Source organism: Lissotriton helveticus, chromosome 7 (assembly GCF_964261635.1).
Source record: "Lissotriton helveticus chromosome 7, aLisHel1.1, whole genome shotgun sequence".
Taxonomy (NCBI): domain Eukaryota; kingdom Metazoa; phylum Chordata; class Amphibia; order Caudata; family Salamandridae; genus Lissotriton; species Lissotriton helveticus.
In genome coordinates, this window is record NC_136068.1 from 738,663,999 (window position 1) to 738,679,891 (window position 15,893).

A 15,893-nucleotide genomic window follows, 5' to 3' on the forward strand; every position below is an offset into this window, starting at 1 on the left:
GACTTGGTCACTGTTGAAGGGTGCTAGTGAGAGAATCCGTGGTGGAGGTGGTCATTGGGGGCGCGAAATAACATTATCGCACTGGGTGCCACTAGCGCTAAAGCTGGCCCTGCCCTCTGTGGACGCCCAAGCCACTATGCATTACACATGGTGCTCCAGCCACGGTTCCTCTCCAGCTCACACTCTCTGTTCTAGTCTGAAGCGCCTATGCGTCTCAGGGCTCAGTAGGACAAGACGCGGGCTTCATTTTCCTGCACTGTCCCTTTGGCACTCTCTTCTAGGTGAACTTCTGTGCATCTCATCGCACGTCACATCTAGACAACACCTGGAGACTCTGCTCTTTTCTAGATCCTTCTGAGTATCCTCTGACCCCCCCCCCTCCATCTTATAATTTAGTCAGAAGCACCAGGAGACCTCGGACTTTATAGGGCGCTCTGACACAATAACAAGATTGAGGCAAAGTCTTTTCAAATAATTATTGGATTATAGTGATGGACTGCCTAGAACAGTTGCTGTTAAGTAAATTACTAAGCAGAAAGAAAAGTCACATTTCAATAAAAGAGTATATTTTAAGGGAGACACCGCTCTGACATAAAATGGTGGACATCAATGGATGATTTTTGATTTAATAAGTTGCATTTATCAAGAAAGATAACACAAACAGTAAACAAATGTAAGTGAAGTCTTAGACATAAGTCAGTACAGAGGGGGATATCCAGATGGGCTAGGAAGCATGGATGCTAAGAGTAGAGGGGCTGAGTCCATGTGTAGTCACCACTGTAGTCCAGAGCAGGGAGGAGGCACAACGAGCAGGCATATGTAAGATTTATCCATGAGTAGAAATGATCATACAGCCCTTCCGAGTCTTTCTCATTGAGGGTAAGAGCAACTTCAGAGAAGTGAGACCTGTTTCCTAACTCCGCCAGTGAAGACAGCGGGTCCAAAGGAGAAAGAACCAGGCCAGACAGAGTATGTCCAGGTAGTGTGCACGGAGGCAGGCTCGGTGTGTCCGGACGAGGGACAGGGCAGGCAGAACAGCTCCAGAGAAGGGCGAGCAGAACCGGAGCAGGGCGAGCCAATCCGGACCAGCAGATCCACCCTGAACAGGGAGGCGGCATGATACACAATCAGAATGTAGTGTTCAGCTTTGGGGTGCCGGGGGTAACTTTAGGGATCAGGGTGGGTGTGGGTTTTAAGGTGCCAGGGAGTAATTTTAAGATTCACGGTGGGTTAGGGATTGGGGTGCCAGGGGGATAATTTTAGGGTTCAGGGTGGGTATGGGTTTTAGGGTACCAGGGGGTAATTTTAGGGTTTAGTGCGGGTACGGGTTTTGGGGTGCAAGGGGGAAATTTTAGGGTTCAGGGCGGGTATTGGATTTGGGGTGCCAGGGGGGTAGTTTTAGGGTTCAGGGATGGTATGGGTTTTGGGGTGCCAGGGGGACAATTCTAGGGATCAGGTTGGGTATGGGTTATGGGTTCCAGGGGGGTAATTTAGGGTTCAGGGCGGGTATGAGTTTTGGGGAGGCAGGGCTAATTTTAGGGTTCAGGGTGAGTATGGGTTTTGGGGTGCTAGAGGGTAATTTTAGGGTTTAGGTTGGGTATGGGTTTTGGGGTGCCAGGGGCGTAATTTTAGCGTTCAGGGATGGTATAGAGTTTTGGGGGGGTGGGGTAATTTTAGGGTTCAGGATGGATATGGGTTTTGGGGTGCTAGTGGGTCATTTTAGGGAACAGGGCAGGTATGGATTTTGGGGTGCCACAAAAGAAAGAGATGGCTGTGGCACAACAACCCTATGGTGTATGAGATCATATGCGGCCTGCTACCTGCCCCCCATGGCTCCTCCTGCGCCCCAGTGTTTCTTGTGCCCCACCTGGCACACATTATGTCGGAGGATGGTGATGACTTTAACATTTTGCCCCCCCCTGGAAATATTTCTGCGGACGCCCATGAAAGGGTGGGGTAGCAAAGCAAATGGGTAAAAGCCTTTGAAGCTGGGAGGAGATAGGAGCACACGCCACGGACAAGAAAGAAACGTGGTTGGGCGTTCACACGTTGGCAAGTGCATTACATAGGAGGGGTGTAGAAAAGCACACGGGTGACAGAGCAGTGTGGGGAGGGAAAGAGAAGCACACTCGAGAGACAACTTGAAAACACATGCGCTCTTGTAGAGTGCGGTAAAGATGATGGATAAGCAATGCTGGAAGCCAGAAGTAGGTTTTCAATGTTTTTATTAAAGTTTCATACAAGCCCCCCGGTGGAGAGCAGTAAACACAGTCTCCCACCAACAGCTCTACATTAATCTGTGCACTCAATGTACCTTATCATGATATACCTTGCTCTTAACTTGTATGTCACTCAAGTTTTCCTTGACTCTCTCTATGACTTCACTAAAGTCCGTCATCCACTTTATTAGCATGCTTGCTACAACTAGGAGTCAAAAAGGTAAGACTTTCCCTTCCCCTTAAAAGGTGATAAGGGGTGACACGTGTCCTTTGCATGCATGAGTTTGGATCCTATCCTTGTCGCCATTGTAAAGATGATGGATAATCCTGGCCAAACTACTGTGCGCACCCGCAGCGCTGAGGGCGGCTCTGTACCTGCTGCGCAGACTGTGCCTCGCCATGGCCTGGAAGTCCGGGGGCACTTGCCACGCCGAGCTGGTCAACAACCTGCGCAAAAATGGAATAATAAAATCTGATAAAGTTTTTGAAGTAATGCTGTGCACAGATCGTAGACACTATGCAAAATGCAATCCGTATATGGACTCCCCACAATCAATATGTTTTCAAGCAACAATCAGCGCTCCCCATATGCACGCCTATGCACTAGAGCTTCTTCATGACCAACTGTACGAAGGAGCAAAAGCGCTGGATGTAGGATCTGGAAGTGGAATCCTTTCTGCATGCTTTGCACGAATGGTTGGTCCAAGCGGACAAGTTGTTGGAATAGATCATATCAAAGAGTTAGTAGATGACTATCAATAATGTAAATAAAGATGACCCTACCTTGTTGTCGTCAGAAAGAGTGAAATTGATAGTGGGAGACGGAAGAATGGGATATCCTGAAGAAGCTCCTTATGATGCTATTCACGTAGGCGCTGCAGCTACTGTTGTCCCACAAGCACTTATCGATCAGTTAAAACCTGGAGGAAGATTAATATTACCTGTTGGTCCTGCTGGCGGAAACCAAATGTTGGAACAGTATGACAAACTAGAAGATGGTGGCGTCAAAATGAAATCTCTGATGGGGGTCATCTACGTGCCTTTAACAGACAAAGAGAAACAATGGTCCAGGGGTGAATTATAAAAACTCCACCCGTACAGAACTAGACTAGAACTTTCCTCTGCCCTCCCCAACAAAATGACGGATGGACCCCCGGAGGCTTCCATCGGAACAAACGCTCCAAAATTCCTGAAGATTAAGGACCCTGTTAATAATAATAAGTCAGGGATCGTAGCCCTATCGGTGTGCCCGCCTACGCGTGCTCCCGATCCTTTGTTACCTGAAACTCTACCACCTCAGCCAAATGACCATCTCCATACCATAAATCAGAGCTTTTTAATCTTGTATTGGAACGTTGCAGGTTTACGCGCTAAAATGTCTCTCCAGCCGTGGTTGGATACGATAACTGAACATCAGATAGTCTGCCTCCAAGAAACATGGTCAACTATTCCACATCATCTAGTGGGCTACAAAACATTTCACATCCCGGCCAGTCAGGGTGTCCTGGGTAGACCCAAGGGAGGACTGGCAGTTTATGTTGCCAATACCCTCTCTTCCATTACGATACGCAGGTCCAAAGAAGACCCGAGCTATCAAATCCTGCAGCTAAAATTTAGCAAAAACAGTACTTATTTTTTAGTTAATTTCTATAATAATCTCGGAACAACGGATTGTATAAAAATCCTTAATAAAATCACCACTTTTTAATAACCTTGCGTAATGAGTTTCAGACAACCCCAGCATACGTGGTCTGGGGTGGTGATTTTAATCTTCCACTATGCACTAACTAATAAAAACGGAAACTGTGGCTTACTGGATGAACATGGTAGTCCATTGCCCCATTTTGCGCATTCTATCTGTGGAAACATACTAAATGAGTCCTTCTTCTCACTAGAGCTTGCTTTTGTTAATGATTTAGTAGAACCTCGATCTGACATTTTACCAACCTTTCATGGTAGGGGGTTTTCCACTACTATTGATTTTATCATGTCCTCTCACAGTTTGAAGCGTCAAGTGGCAAATTTTCATACCGGGACTGACGTTAGTAGTGACCATTTTCCCATCAGTGTTACAGTCGTTCTTAAAAATGTGTCTTTCCACTCTAACATCACCAGCCAGCTAACACAAATCTCATTAACTATGAACAAGGTGAATGGTTTCACAGTCAAATGGGCAAAGGTGGACCCAGCCAAAATCACCGAGAGGGTTCTCGTAAAAGCCAGACCTTGGGTTCTTGACTGCTTAACTCCAGACTCTACTCCACAAACTATCATGGCCAGTTTTCAGAAAATTTTGGCGGTAATTAGAGAGGAGTTCACAGCCAAGCACAAAAGCAAAAAGTGTACTACCGAGAGATGGTTTAATACGAAGTGTCGAAAGGCTCTTTCAAATCTAAAGGCAGCCCTCTGTAGAACTACAAGGGATACTTCGGAAATTTCCAGCTTAAGGAAACTCTATAACATAGCCAGAGCAGAACGTAGGAGAGAAATTAAGCAAAATCTCTGGGCACAATTACACGACAGTTGCCATAAGAAAGACAGCGCCCTCTTCTGGCAAGTTATTAGATCCCCTTTCCTGGTCGATCCATCAACAGGACAGCACTTAGATGTTGCGGTGACAGCAGATGAATGGGTTGACCATATTTCTAAAATCTTTGGGAACTCTCAACCAGAACCTCCAGGTGACGATCAGAGCGGAAGCAGCAAGTCGGGGAGGAACTGCTACCCGATCAACACCTATTTCAACCACATAGAGATCGCAAAAGCTCTTAAAGCTTTTAAACCCGGCAAAGCACCCGGGCCTGACGGAGTCCCGTTAGATTTCTTTCTTCACAACCTCGAACTTTGGTCTCCACTTCTCATCCAGGTCTTGGCTGCAGCTGTAACAACTGGACTGATAGATTCATGGTCGACATCAATCTTGCTCCCCATCTTTAAAAAAGGCAACCGAAACGACCCTGCCTGCTACAGGCCTATCTCCCTTCTGGACTCCATGGGCAAAGTTGCGGGTCGGGTGGTTTTGGATCGACTTCAAGTCTGGGCCCAGACCAATAACATCATAACCGACCTGCAATATGGCTTCCAGAGGGGCTTTGGGACTGTGGACCAGGCCCTGAATCTTGCCCTCTTGATGGGGAAGTACGCGGGAGCCAAAGGAGGTAACATCTTTCTCGTGTACTTTGACCTCAGTGCAGCGTTTGACTGTGTCCTGCACTCCAAACTCTGGGCTATTCTTAGGGACCTTGGGGTGGACCCAGCCCTTATTGTTTTCCTCCAGGAATTGTATTCCGACGCAACGGCATGTGTCAGATTTGGAGTTAATGGCGATCTTTCACCCTCTTTTTCCATCGGAAAAGGTGTAAGGCAGGGATGCGTACTGGCTCCCTTTCTGTTTAATCTTTATACCAACGGACTTGAGCTGGCCATGTTAGAAGGGAGCCAGGATTTACCTCAGATTAACCATCGCCCAATACCAACACTGCTATACGCAGATGACTCGGTCATTCTTGCCAGAACATTGAACCAACTACAAAAGTAACTCAATAAATACTGCTCTTTTATGGGTTCTCTTGGCCATAGAGTCAACATAAAAAAAGACCTTTACCATGTATGTTGGCCCTAGGGTAAAGAATCCCAAACCAATTCTTGTCGGAAAAACAAGGCTGGAAAAAACATCCGCCTATCCGTATTTAGGTATTTTGGTGGATGATTCTTTAAACTGGCGACAGGCCGTGGCCAGCAGAAAACTTCTTTTCCAGCGTGCAACAACGGCCCTGGTCTCTTTCTCCAGGAAACTTGGCAAACCTGCTCCTTCCGAACTGCTCAAGATATACTACGCAAAATGCCATAGTGTGGCCACCTATGGCGCGGGAGTTTGGGGTTATGGCCCAATAGATCCTATCCAGACAATAGAGAATGGGTTTGTTAAATACCTGCTGGCACTTCCACAAGGCGCCCCGATCTATGCTTCCCATAATGAGCTAGGCATGGACTACATCACTGATACCATACGATCCCAACCAATCCTCTTATGGCATCGCATATGGACAAAAGCTGAGTGCCATCTAACACGTTCTTTGATCAAAGACTGTATGGATCTAACAAATTGGCGAAGGATTCCATGGCTGGTTTACGTGGGAAATTTCTTCAGAGATCTTGGACGTAGCTCTTTCTTCGATGATCCACCTAGCGTGGAGGACATTTCGAGAAGGGAGCTAAAAAGGATCTGCTTGGGTCACCTAAGAGAACTTCATGGCTCAATCGAGATCTTAAAATCTTCCAATTCCCAAATTTGTGCAGTTCAGACTGATAAAGGCATGCAACCATATTTGTCATATTATTTGTCCAACTATGAGGAATACCTTCTGACAAGATTCCGTTTCAATTCCTTTTTTCGTTTAGTTTCCTTTCCCCAAATACAGAATTGGTCGAACTCCATTGCGAACTGTCCGTGTGACGGTGTATCTACTCAGTCAACAGTCCATGTTATTTTCTTTTGTAAATTTTATAAATTACCTCGGAAAACCTGGATTCTACCACTCCTCCGCTCAATTGGTCAAAGGTCATGCTATCCAGCGTTTACCCCCTTACAGCTTTTGGACTCAGTACATTTCGCAAAGTGCATAGCTACCTTTTTAAAAATCAGCATTAAGATACGTCATGCTCTTGATTGATAAATGTTCACGTATCTAGAAAAGAAAACTGTACTTATTATTCTTTCTTTTATCTCTGCCCTCTTCTATATTGGGTAGATTTATTTATTTTATTTTTGTTTTGTTTAATATTTTGCTACAAATGACTGTTTTATTTATGTACTTTTTATGGTTTCAACAAGTGGTAACCGAATAAAAGATTATGAAATGAAAAAAATGAAATGATGGATAATCCCTGCTCGAAGCCAGATGTAGGATTGCAATGTTTTATTAAAGTGTCATACAAGTCCCACTGTTGGAGAGCAGGAAAACAGAGCCACTCACCAAAAGCTCTGCATTAATCTGCGCACCCATACATTCTACATTCCACAACATCTCAAATAGAATGTAATGACCTAATACATTCTGAATACTAACTCCACAACATGTGCTTAAACAAAAAGAAAGAAATAGTGCCTAAAAAAGTGAGCAATGTAAGGACACTGTAGTACATCCATGCTCCAGGGGAGGGACAAACACAAGACTAGAAAGGAAAGTTCATGCACGCTAACTATAAGAAGCTAGCAAATGAAAGTGAGAATGAAGCCAACTAATGGTAAGCAATGGATTGGACTCTAAGCCCACTCTAAGCTAACAATATATCTTGCAACAGACAGTGCTTGTGCAGCAAGACCTAAACAATTAGTGGTCCAAACAAAGTACTTAAATTAGTGCTAGTCATAGTAACTGGATTTGGACCAAGGAAATGTACAAAAGATGAGGGAGCCACAAACCTCAGGGAAAAATCACAATCTCATCTCTTTGATGGCAAATTAAGAATAATATCCAGGACCTTTGAGATTGGTCAACAACCACTTGCACAGTAACAAAGTATTCTTGTATTTCCACGTGTTTAGGGTAAGTGGTAACAGCTTTTTCACTTTGATTCCCAGCCTGCCATGGTCATCCTTCCTTCCTTTAATCTTCCACATACGTCTTCATCACCACCATCCCTTTTCCCCTTTTACCACACATCCATTGTGATCTGGCAGGCCGATCTGGCAGATGGTGACTTGTATATCATCTGTTTGCATCCTTAAATATGGTTTCTTACTGTGTATTGTGCTTTTGGGTCTCCCATGAGAAAGCCCATGCGATTTAGCTTGAAAAGATCTTTTTGTTACTTAAAAAAAACTAAAAAGAATTTTGGGTTCTACCGTAACTTACTTGGTTGGCTTCGTTATCATTCTGATTTATTTTGCTTCTCATTGATGAGTCCTTGTGAGTGCATGTCGGCTTCCGTTTGTCTTCGTGTGTTTGTCTCTTCCCTGGAGCATTGGCCAATTACTGATTGACTTCATCATTAGTGTTCTTCCATTCTGCTTGCGCTGGAATTGTGGTTCTTATTTTTTATTTTTTTTGCAAGACTACTTGATTACAAGTTGGTGAGAATTTTTTAGCGGCAAATTACTTTATATCGTGAAGTTATTTTTGCAAAGCGTGCAAGCAAGTGATAAATCTCTTTACAAACCAAAGTCATTTTCACGCTCTAATATTGTCTCTAAGCCGTAAGCGTTTGAAAGTACAGCATGATTGATAATGAATAAACCTTGATGAAATTGGATAGTGTACTCACCTTGGGGACAGAAACCTGCGTTTTCAACGCCTTTGCCTGCTGCTGGGGTTCGCCTTGGCTGCTGGTCCCACCCGCCGCCTCGTTCGGACAATGTCACGGCCGCTGAGCGGGGGGACTACAGCCCCCAGGAGCCCTTGCTTTGCCCTGCAGCCCCGCCCACCTCCGCCCGCTTTCGCACCCGGAAGGCGCTAAAAACATCAGCGCTCCAGCAGGGGAGCGGGAGCCTTCACGAACTTGGATAGTGTACTCACCTTGGGGCCAGAAACCTGCGTTTTCAACGCCTTTGCCTGCTGCTGGGGTTCGCCTTGGCTGATGGTCCCCCCCGCCGCCGCGTTCGGACAATCTCGCAGCCGCTGAGCGGGGGGACTACAGCCCCCAGGAGCCCTTGCTTTGCCCTGCAGCCCCGCCCACCTCTGCCCGCTTTCGCGCCCGGAAGGCGCTAAAAACATCAGCGCTCCAGCAGGGGAGCGGGAGCCTTCACGAACTTGGATAGTGTACTCACCTTGGGGCCAGAAACCTGAGTTTTCGATGCCTTTGCCTGCTGCTGGGGTTCGCCTTGGCTGCTGGTCCCCCCCGCCGCCGTGCTCGGACAATCTCGCGGCCGCTGAGTGGGGGGACTACAGCCCCCGGAGCCCTTGCTTTGCCCTGCAGCCCCGCCCACCTCCGCCGCTTTCGCGCCCGGAAGGTGCTAAAAACATCAGCGCTCCTCCCGCATCCCGGGACCGCGCGCGGGAGCGTCCCGGGAGAAGCCCGGGACAAGGGCGGGACCGTCAAAGGCCGTCATAGCCCAGAGGAGGCCGGGCAGGGCTACCCCCCTGATATCTCACCTTGTAAGCATCAAACTTTGCTAAGTACTCTGTTCCTACATATTCGTTGCAAAATAGTGTTCATTGAACGATTGTATTAAGGGATCACTTCTAATGTCAATGTCTGCTCGATCAAGCAAGGGAAAAAGGGGGGGGGGGCTATGTTAGTGGCACACTAGACCAGTTTATTACACGGGCTTTTTCTGTTCTAGAAAAGGAAATCGTCATCACTGAGCGTCGCATTTCTACTGATCTATTGTCCCACAAACGCTCATCCTTGGGGTTGCTAGCATTGGCAGTTTCGCCAGCTCCCATAGAAGAGCGAAATGAAGGAGCTGCTCATGGTAATGCCTCTCTTCTGGTGATGGGGTGGATCCCGAGAGGTCCGCTGGGCACGGCCAAATGTCCATACTGGACCCTCTGGATCCGCCGCTGACGGACAATCCAAATGGGGAGCATGAGCTCACATGTACTGACAGCCCCACTCAGGGCGCTCCAATCTACTCAGAGCCAGCAAACGTTACGGGGCCAAGTAGTGCTTTGAGTAAGAGGAAAAGAGCTAGTAGTGGACAGAAAGGGGGACGCCCAAAAACCTCTAAGAAATTTAGGACAGCTACCCATCATAGCAAGTTCAAGTTCAAGTTCGGCATTTGTATAGCGCCTTATATACCCAGAGGGTCTCAAGGCGCTTGAAGGGAGGGGTACTTAATTTATCGAAAATCCAAGTTTTCAATTGTTTTCTGAAGGAAAGGTGGTTCTGAATAAGGCGGAGATGGGTAGGGAGAGAGTTCCAGGTTTTGGCTGCTAAGTAGGAGAAGGATCTTCCCCCCATGGTGGATTTGTGGATGCGTGGGATTGCGGCAAGGGCTTGAGTGGATGCGCAGGATGTTGAAGCATGAAGAGGAGACGGCGTTGACTTGTCTGGTCATCGAGAGGGAGGAGTCGAGGATGAAGCCCAGGTTACGTGCGTGGTCCGTGGGTATGGGAGCGCTTCCCAGGGATGGTGGCCACCAAGAGTCGTCCCAGGCGGAGGGTGAGGAGCCTAGGATGAGGACTTCAGTTTTGTCCGAATTTAGTTTTAGCCGGCTGTCCTTCATCCGTTCGGCTACTTCTTTCATCCCTTCGTGTAGGTTGGTTTTGGCGGTTTTAGAGTCATTGGTGAGGGAGAGGATCAGCTGGGTGTCGTCTGCATAGGTGATGATGTTGAGGTTGTGTTGTCGTGCGATGGTTGCGAGGGGGCTCATGTATACGTTGAAGAGGGTGGGACTCAGTGATGATCCTTGTGGTACGCCGCAGATGATTTCGGTGGCCTCTGATCTAAAAGGGGGGAGACGGACTCTCTGGGTTCTTCCGGCGAGGAACGAGGTGATCCAGTCCAGTGCTTTACCTTGTATTCCGTTGTTGCTGAGGCGTTGAATAAGGGTGTTATGGCAGACAGTATCGAAGGCTGCGGAGAGGTCTAATAGGATGAGGGCGACAGTTTCTCCGTTGTCCAGGAGTATTCGAATGTCGTCTGTTGCTGCGATGAGGGCGGTCTCAGTGCTGTGATTGGCTCGGAAGCCGGTTTGTGAGGAGTCAAGGGATTTGCTTGATTCGAGGAAGGCGGCTAGCTGACTGTTTACAGCTTTCTCGATGACTTTGGCAGGGAATGGGAGGAGCGAGATGGGGCGGTAGTTCTTGAGTTCAGTGGGGTCTGCTGTGGGCTTCTTCAGGAGGGCGCTGAGTTCGGCGTGTTTCCAGCTTTCCGGGAAGGTAGTGGAGTTGAGGGAGCAGTTGATGACATCTCGTAGATGGGGTGCGATAATGGAGCAGTGAGATAGCAGCAGGACATGGGAGTCTAGAAAAAACAACAAAGCCAGCACTAAGAGCAGGAAAATCTGCTGGTAGTTTGACTCCTTGTAACACATCTGAGACAACTACTTTCCCGTCGAATTCTAATCTTTGCTTAGGCGCAGGATCTCAGGCCCCGCTTATAGCACAAATAGAACAAGTTGCGAGATCCCTTATACTTCCGGTACTGGAGTGAGTAAAGTTACTAGCTGAAAATCTGGATAGATTTGAGCAAGCTACACTTGACAATTTCTTTTCTTTAAAGACACTGATCAAATTGCACTCCAGATCTGGGCGGGAAGAATGTGGTTTAAGGAAAAAGTCCCAGGTAGATTCTTTATCTCCACATATACTGGTGCCGGCCTCAGCAGACACTGGTGCAATTCCCGGCCTACAGGCTGCGCACAACCGGGGTCTTTTAGGCACTACATCAAATATTGTGAAGCCTGGCAGCAAAACCCCGCCTCCTGATACACTCAAAGGGAGAAAAGAACACCCTAGTAAGGGAAATGGTCGGGTCCATGCAGCAACCAATAGTTTGGGCAAACCATCTAGGATGAGTGAAGACAACCCAATATCAAACTCAGAATCGAACAGGCAATGGCACCGAGACAAAATGCTAGACAAATTACCCTACCGCCGCAGTGTGTACCCTACGTAGTGGTCCTTACTGGAGTACCGCAGTTAGATCCGGATAAGCCGGAATCCTACCAAGAACTTAAAAATAAAACAACCTACTGGTTGAGTAAGAATAGGCCGCTTCCGCCCCATATTGACGGGCAGGTTTTACATGTAAGACGTACCAACTGGGTTGGTAACAGGGCCAAGGACACTGTAGGGTACTGCATCCTGGTAAACTTTAAGGATGAAAGGGTTGTAAGGTTTATATGTTCCCACCAGTGTCGCCAGGAATATAGTGGAATTGGCACTTATGACCTGAGCCACTTCCACACCTGGCCTGAAAACTTGCAGTATGCGCAGGCCCCCCATTTCTTAGTTGGGCGGGGGTCACAAGGTCTCCTAACCCATAATAACTATCCAACTTGGAATATCCAGCCCCACAATGGCTATTCTGACTTTTATGGGGCAAATTGTGGCTACTGACACGCTGACTATTGTCGCTCGAATAGCATGATTAAGCGTGGGTTTGCTAGAATTGGGGGAAGTTTAAATGAGGCAATACAAGGTGTAGGAGAAATTGGTGCTCTATGCTATTGCGAGAAATCACAAGTATCTAGTACGTCTCCGCTGGACACACAGACCAGGCTGGGTAACATTTCTAGCCCCATAGCCATAAGCCAGGCATGCAAAGCATTAGATCCCACTGAGATATTAGCCAACTCTACCCTAATTCCATCTTATAATTCCGTTGACGCAGCTGTCACTGATCCTCCCCTAAAAATCTTGAGCTGGAACTTAGCGGGCATCTCCAGGAAACTGGATTTACCAGACTGGAATAGGCTGATTGAGTCTTACTCAATCTGCATCTTCCAGGAGACCTGGAGCTTGGTGCCCCATCATAAAGCTGGCTATACCACCTTTTTTTTGCCAGCGGTATCTCCGCCCTCAGGAAGAGGTCGCCCTTTGGGTGGGCTCCTGATTTGGGTGAGCATCTCGCTGTGTTGTAACACTAGCCAGATACAAACCAACTCTCTTGACATCTTAGGGCTCTCACTAACGGGAGAGCATAAAGGGAGGGGAATGGAAATTTATAACATATATGCTCGTGGCACTAATAGTGGTGCTCCATCACCCGTAATCAGTCTCTTGGATAATAGGCTTAGACAACGCCCGAATAGTGTGCATGTTCTTGTGGCAGGGGACATGAACTGCACATCTGAGCCCCTTGCAGCAGAGGATATTTTGGACACTGCTGATGAGGATGTTAGAAGGGGTATTCCTATCCTTGCCTTACAACCAATCAAGAGGTGGTCACAACGGGCCGTACAATTGAATATACTAGCTGCAGAGCTTGGCCTAAGGGCAGTGAACGGTAGATCTTCCTCCGACCAAATGGGGGCTCATACCTACAATAGGGTCAACCATTCTTCTAGGATTGACTATAGCCTTCTTGACTTCAAACTCTGGCGTGTCATGAAGGATATGGAAGTCCTCCCATCTGCTGACTGTGACCATAATTCTCTGTCATTAAGTTTGAATCCCTTGTGGCCAAACCTGAACAGACTAGTACCAATAGCTGCCACTATGTCAACCTCAGAAGTCCAACCATCAAATTGCGGAAGGCGCCTGAGGTGGTGCAGAGTGGCCCTTGACAAAGAGAAAATTAAGAACATCGAGGCCCTCCTATTAGCAGCATTGACAGATTTGGATAAACTGTCTAATGACCAGTGTGCCCTATCTAGAGAGACGGAAATATTCCAGGATATGATCACGGCATTGGGTAACCTTTTCCTTGCCCAAAGTTCCGGAGTCTCGCGAAGAAAGCCCAGAAATCCCACTGACAAAAAAGGCTGGTATACTACTAAATGCCGTAATAAGAAAATGGCGTTAATTAAGGCTGTTAAATCCAAATCGCAAGCCCAGATAAGGCTCGCTAGGAATGAGTATAATCGGGTAGTTGCACTAGCCAAAAAGGAATGGGAAGAACAATACTGGGAAGCACTAAAAGAGGCAAGCATAAGGAGGGATGCAGGACGCTTTTGGAGCATTATCAGAGAGAAGAATAGACCAGATGATGCTCTTATTACATGTAACATCCCAGCCCAAAAATGGTTTGACCATTTCTCGAAATTATGCTCTCAGGATGACTTGTCACAGCCTATTTACCAAACTTTACTAGCAAATCCAGCAGAATCAAATGGCTTTCCCTTCACGCAAAAGGGAGGTGGAAAAAGCGATCAATTGCATTGTGGCCCGTAAAGCTGCAGGTCCTGACGGTATTCCCGGGGATCTCATCCGTCATGATCTTTCCAAATGGGGGAAGCTTATTACGACCTTAATTAATGCCATTGATAATGGCGCGACAGTCCCGGAGTTGTGGAAGGGGGCAGAGGTCGTCCCTATTTTCAAAAAAGGGAATAGGACGACCCTGCCAACTACCGCCCGATAAGCCTGATCGATTCCACGCAGAAGGTTATTGGGAAGGTCGTGCTAGAGAGAATCCTGCAATGGGCCGATGAAAATAAAATTCTCTCTGATTACCAAGCAGGCTTCAGGGCAGGGACAGGGACTGTAGAGCAGGCGTTCCGTTTGTTACTTATTTATTGGAAGGTGGTTCTTATAGGCAAAGGCAGTCTTTACCTCGCGTTTATCGACTTAAAGACTGTCTTTGACCTGGTACCTAGGGAACGCCTGTGGGGAGTTCTATCTGAAATGGGGATCCCACAGTATATTTTATCACTGTTAGTGAGGCTGCATGATGGAAAATTTGCGCGAGTGAGGTGGGACCAGCAGGGACAGAAGACCAACAGAATTCCAGAGAATAGGGGTGTCCGCCAGGGATGCGTTCTAGCCCCCACCCTGTTCTCATTATATGTGAACGGGGTGGTGGAGCATTTACTGCAAAGTCCATCTGATGCACCGTCCCTGGCGGGCAAGAAAATTCCAACTCTCCTATTCGCTGATGACACCCTCCTCATTTCTAAGTCCGCTGTAGGGTTGCAGAATCTGCTAGATAGTTTCCAGTCTTTTTGTCTTTTGCGGGGGCTGGTTATAAATACAGATAAAACAAAATACCTGGTGATAAATCCACCAACAAAGATTAGTAGGCCCCTGTTTTAAATCCCTGTTTTAAATCTTGTTCCACTGGAGAGGGTTACTGTCTTTGATTACCTTGGTATCCGTATTTCTGACAACATGCAGTGGTCCTCTCACATTCAGAAGATGCTTTTATGCCATAAAAGGGTAGGGGGGCCATTCTTAGGGAACATCGCTCCTCATTTACCAGGCCCATTGCTCCGGTTGTTGAGCTATATAGGGCAAAAGGAGTGAGTTCTGCCCTATATGGAGCGGAACTGTGGGGTACATGTAATGTGAAAACAATCTGAATCTAGATCTGAAAACAAATTTTTCAAAGATCTAATGGCACTCCCACAGAGTGCCCCTACGGTCCCATTGTCACTAGACCTGGGATGCAACTCGATTTGTGATCTGGCTAAACTTCGCCCCCTCTTATTAGGGGGTAGTTGTGGCGAGCCCCTGAGCTAGCGAAGTATGCGGAGGGCTTGACGGAAGTCTTGTCCATGGTTGGTTGGCACAACATCAAGTGGCTCTAGGATGTTAAAATCTTGTTATGTGATATGGGCCTTAAAGATGCATGGGTAACTAAATCGGCCCCACCTAACCCTGTGCTAAAAAGAATTTATTGGAATTGGGTAGCACATAAGCGTTGTTCTGATTCGAACCTGGGTAGAATAACAGACAATTTTCTAGGGATTAAGGATGTTGCTTTTTGTGAACCTTATCTTGACATCATCCAGAACCCATTTGATCGAGCGCTATACTTTAAGTTTAGTGTCGGCATATTACCAACCTGTGAATTTACAGCTCGATGGAAAATCCCCTACCAGACTTCGCCATATTGCCCATTTTGCACGACTAAACTAGAATCAATGGCACATATTTTGTTTGCTTGTCCACTGTACCGGTCAGCAAGGAACTGTTGGCTCAAACCATTATGTAGAGAATTGGGCACCAGACAACATTCTCTGGCATTGCGTATTTTTAAAACTGACCCTCGTGTATTGTTTGTATGCGGTCTATCAAAGTTTTTAAGATGGGATTGGTCCATTAGAACTAAAAGGCTAAAATA

The 15,893-nt window shown here is 46.9% G+C and overlaps 1 pseudogene; it reads left to right on the forward strand.

Annotated features, from left to right (window-relative positions):
* The first annotated feature begins 2,549 nt into the window (after positions 1-2,549).
* Positions 2,550-3,310, forward strand: LOC144767003 (protein-L-isoaspartate(D-aspartate) O-methyltransferase pseudogene; annotated as a pseudogene).
* The last annotated feature ends 12,583 nt before the right edge of the window (positions 3,311-15,893 follow it).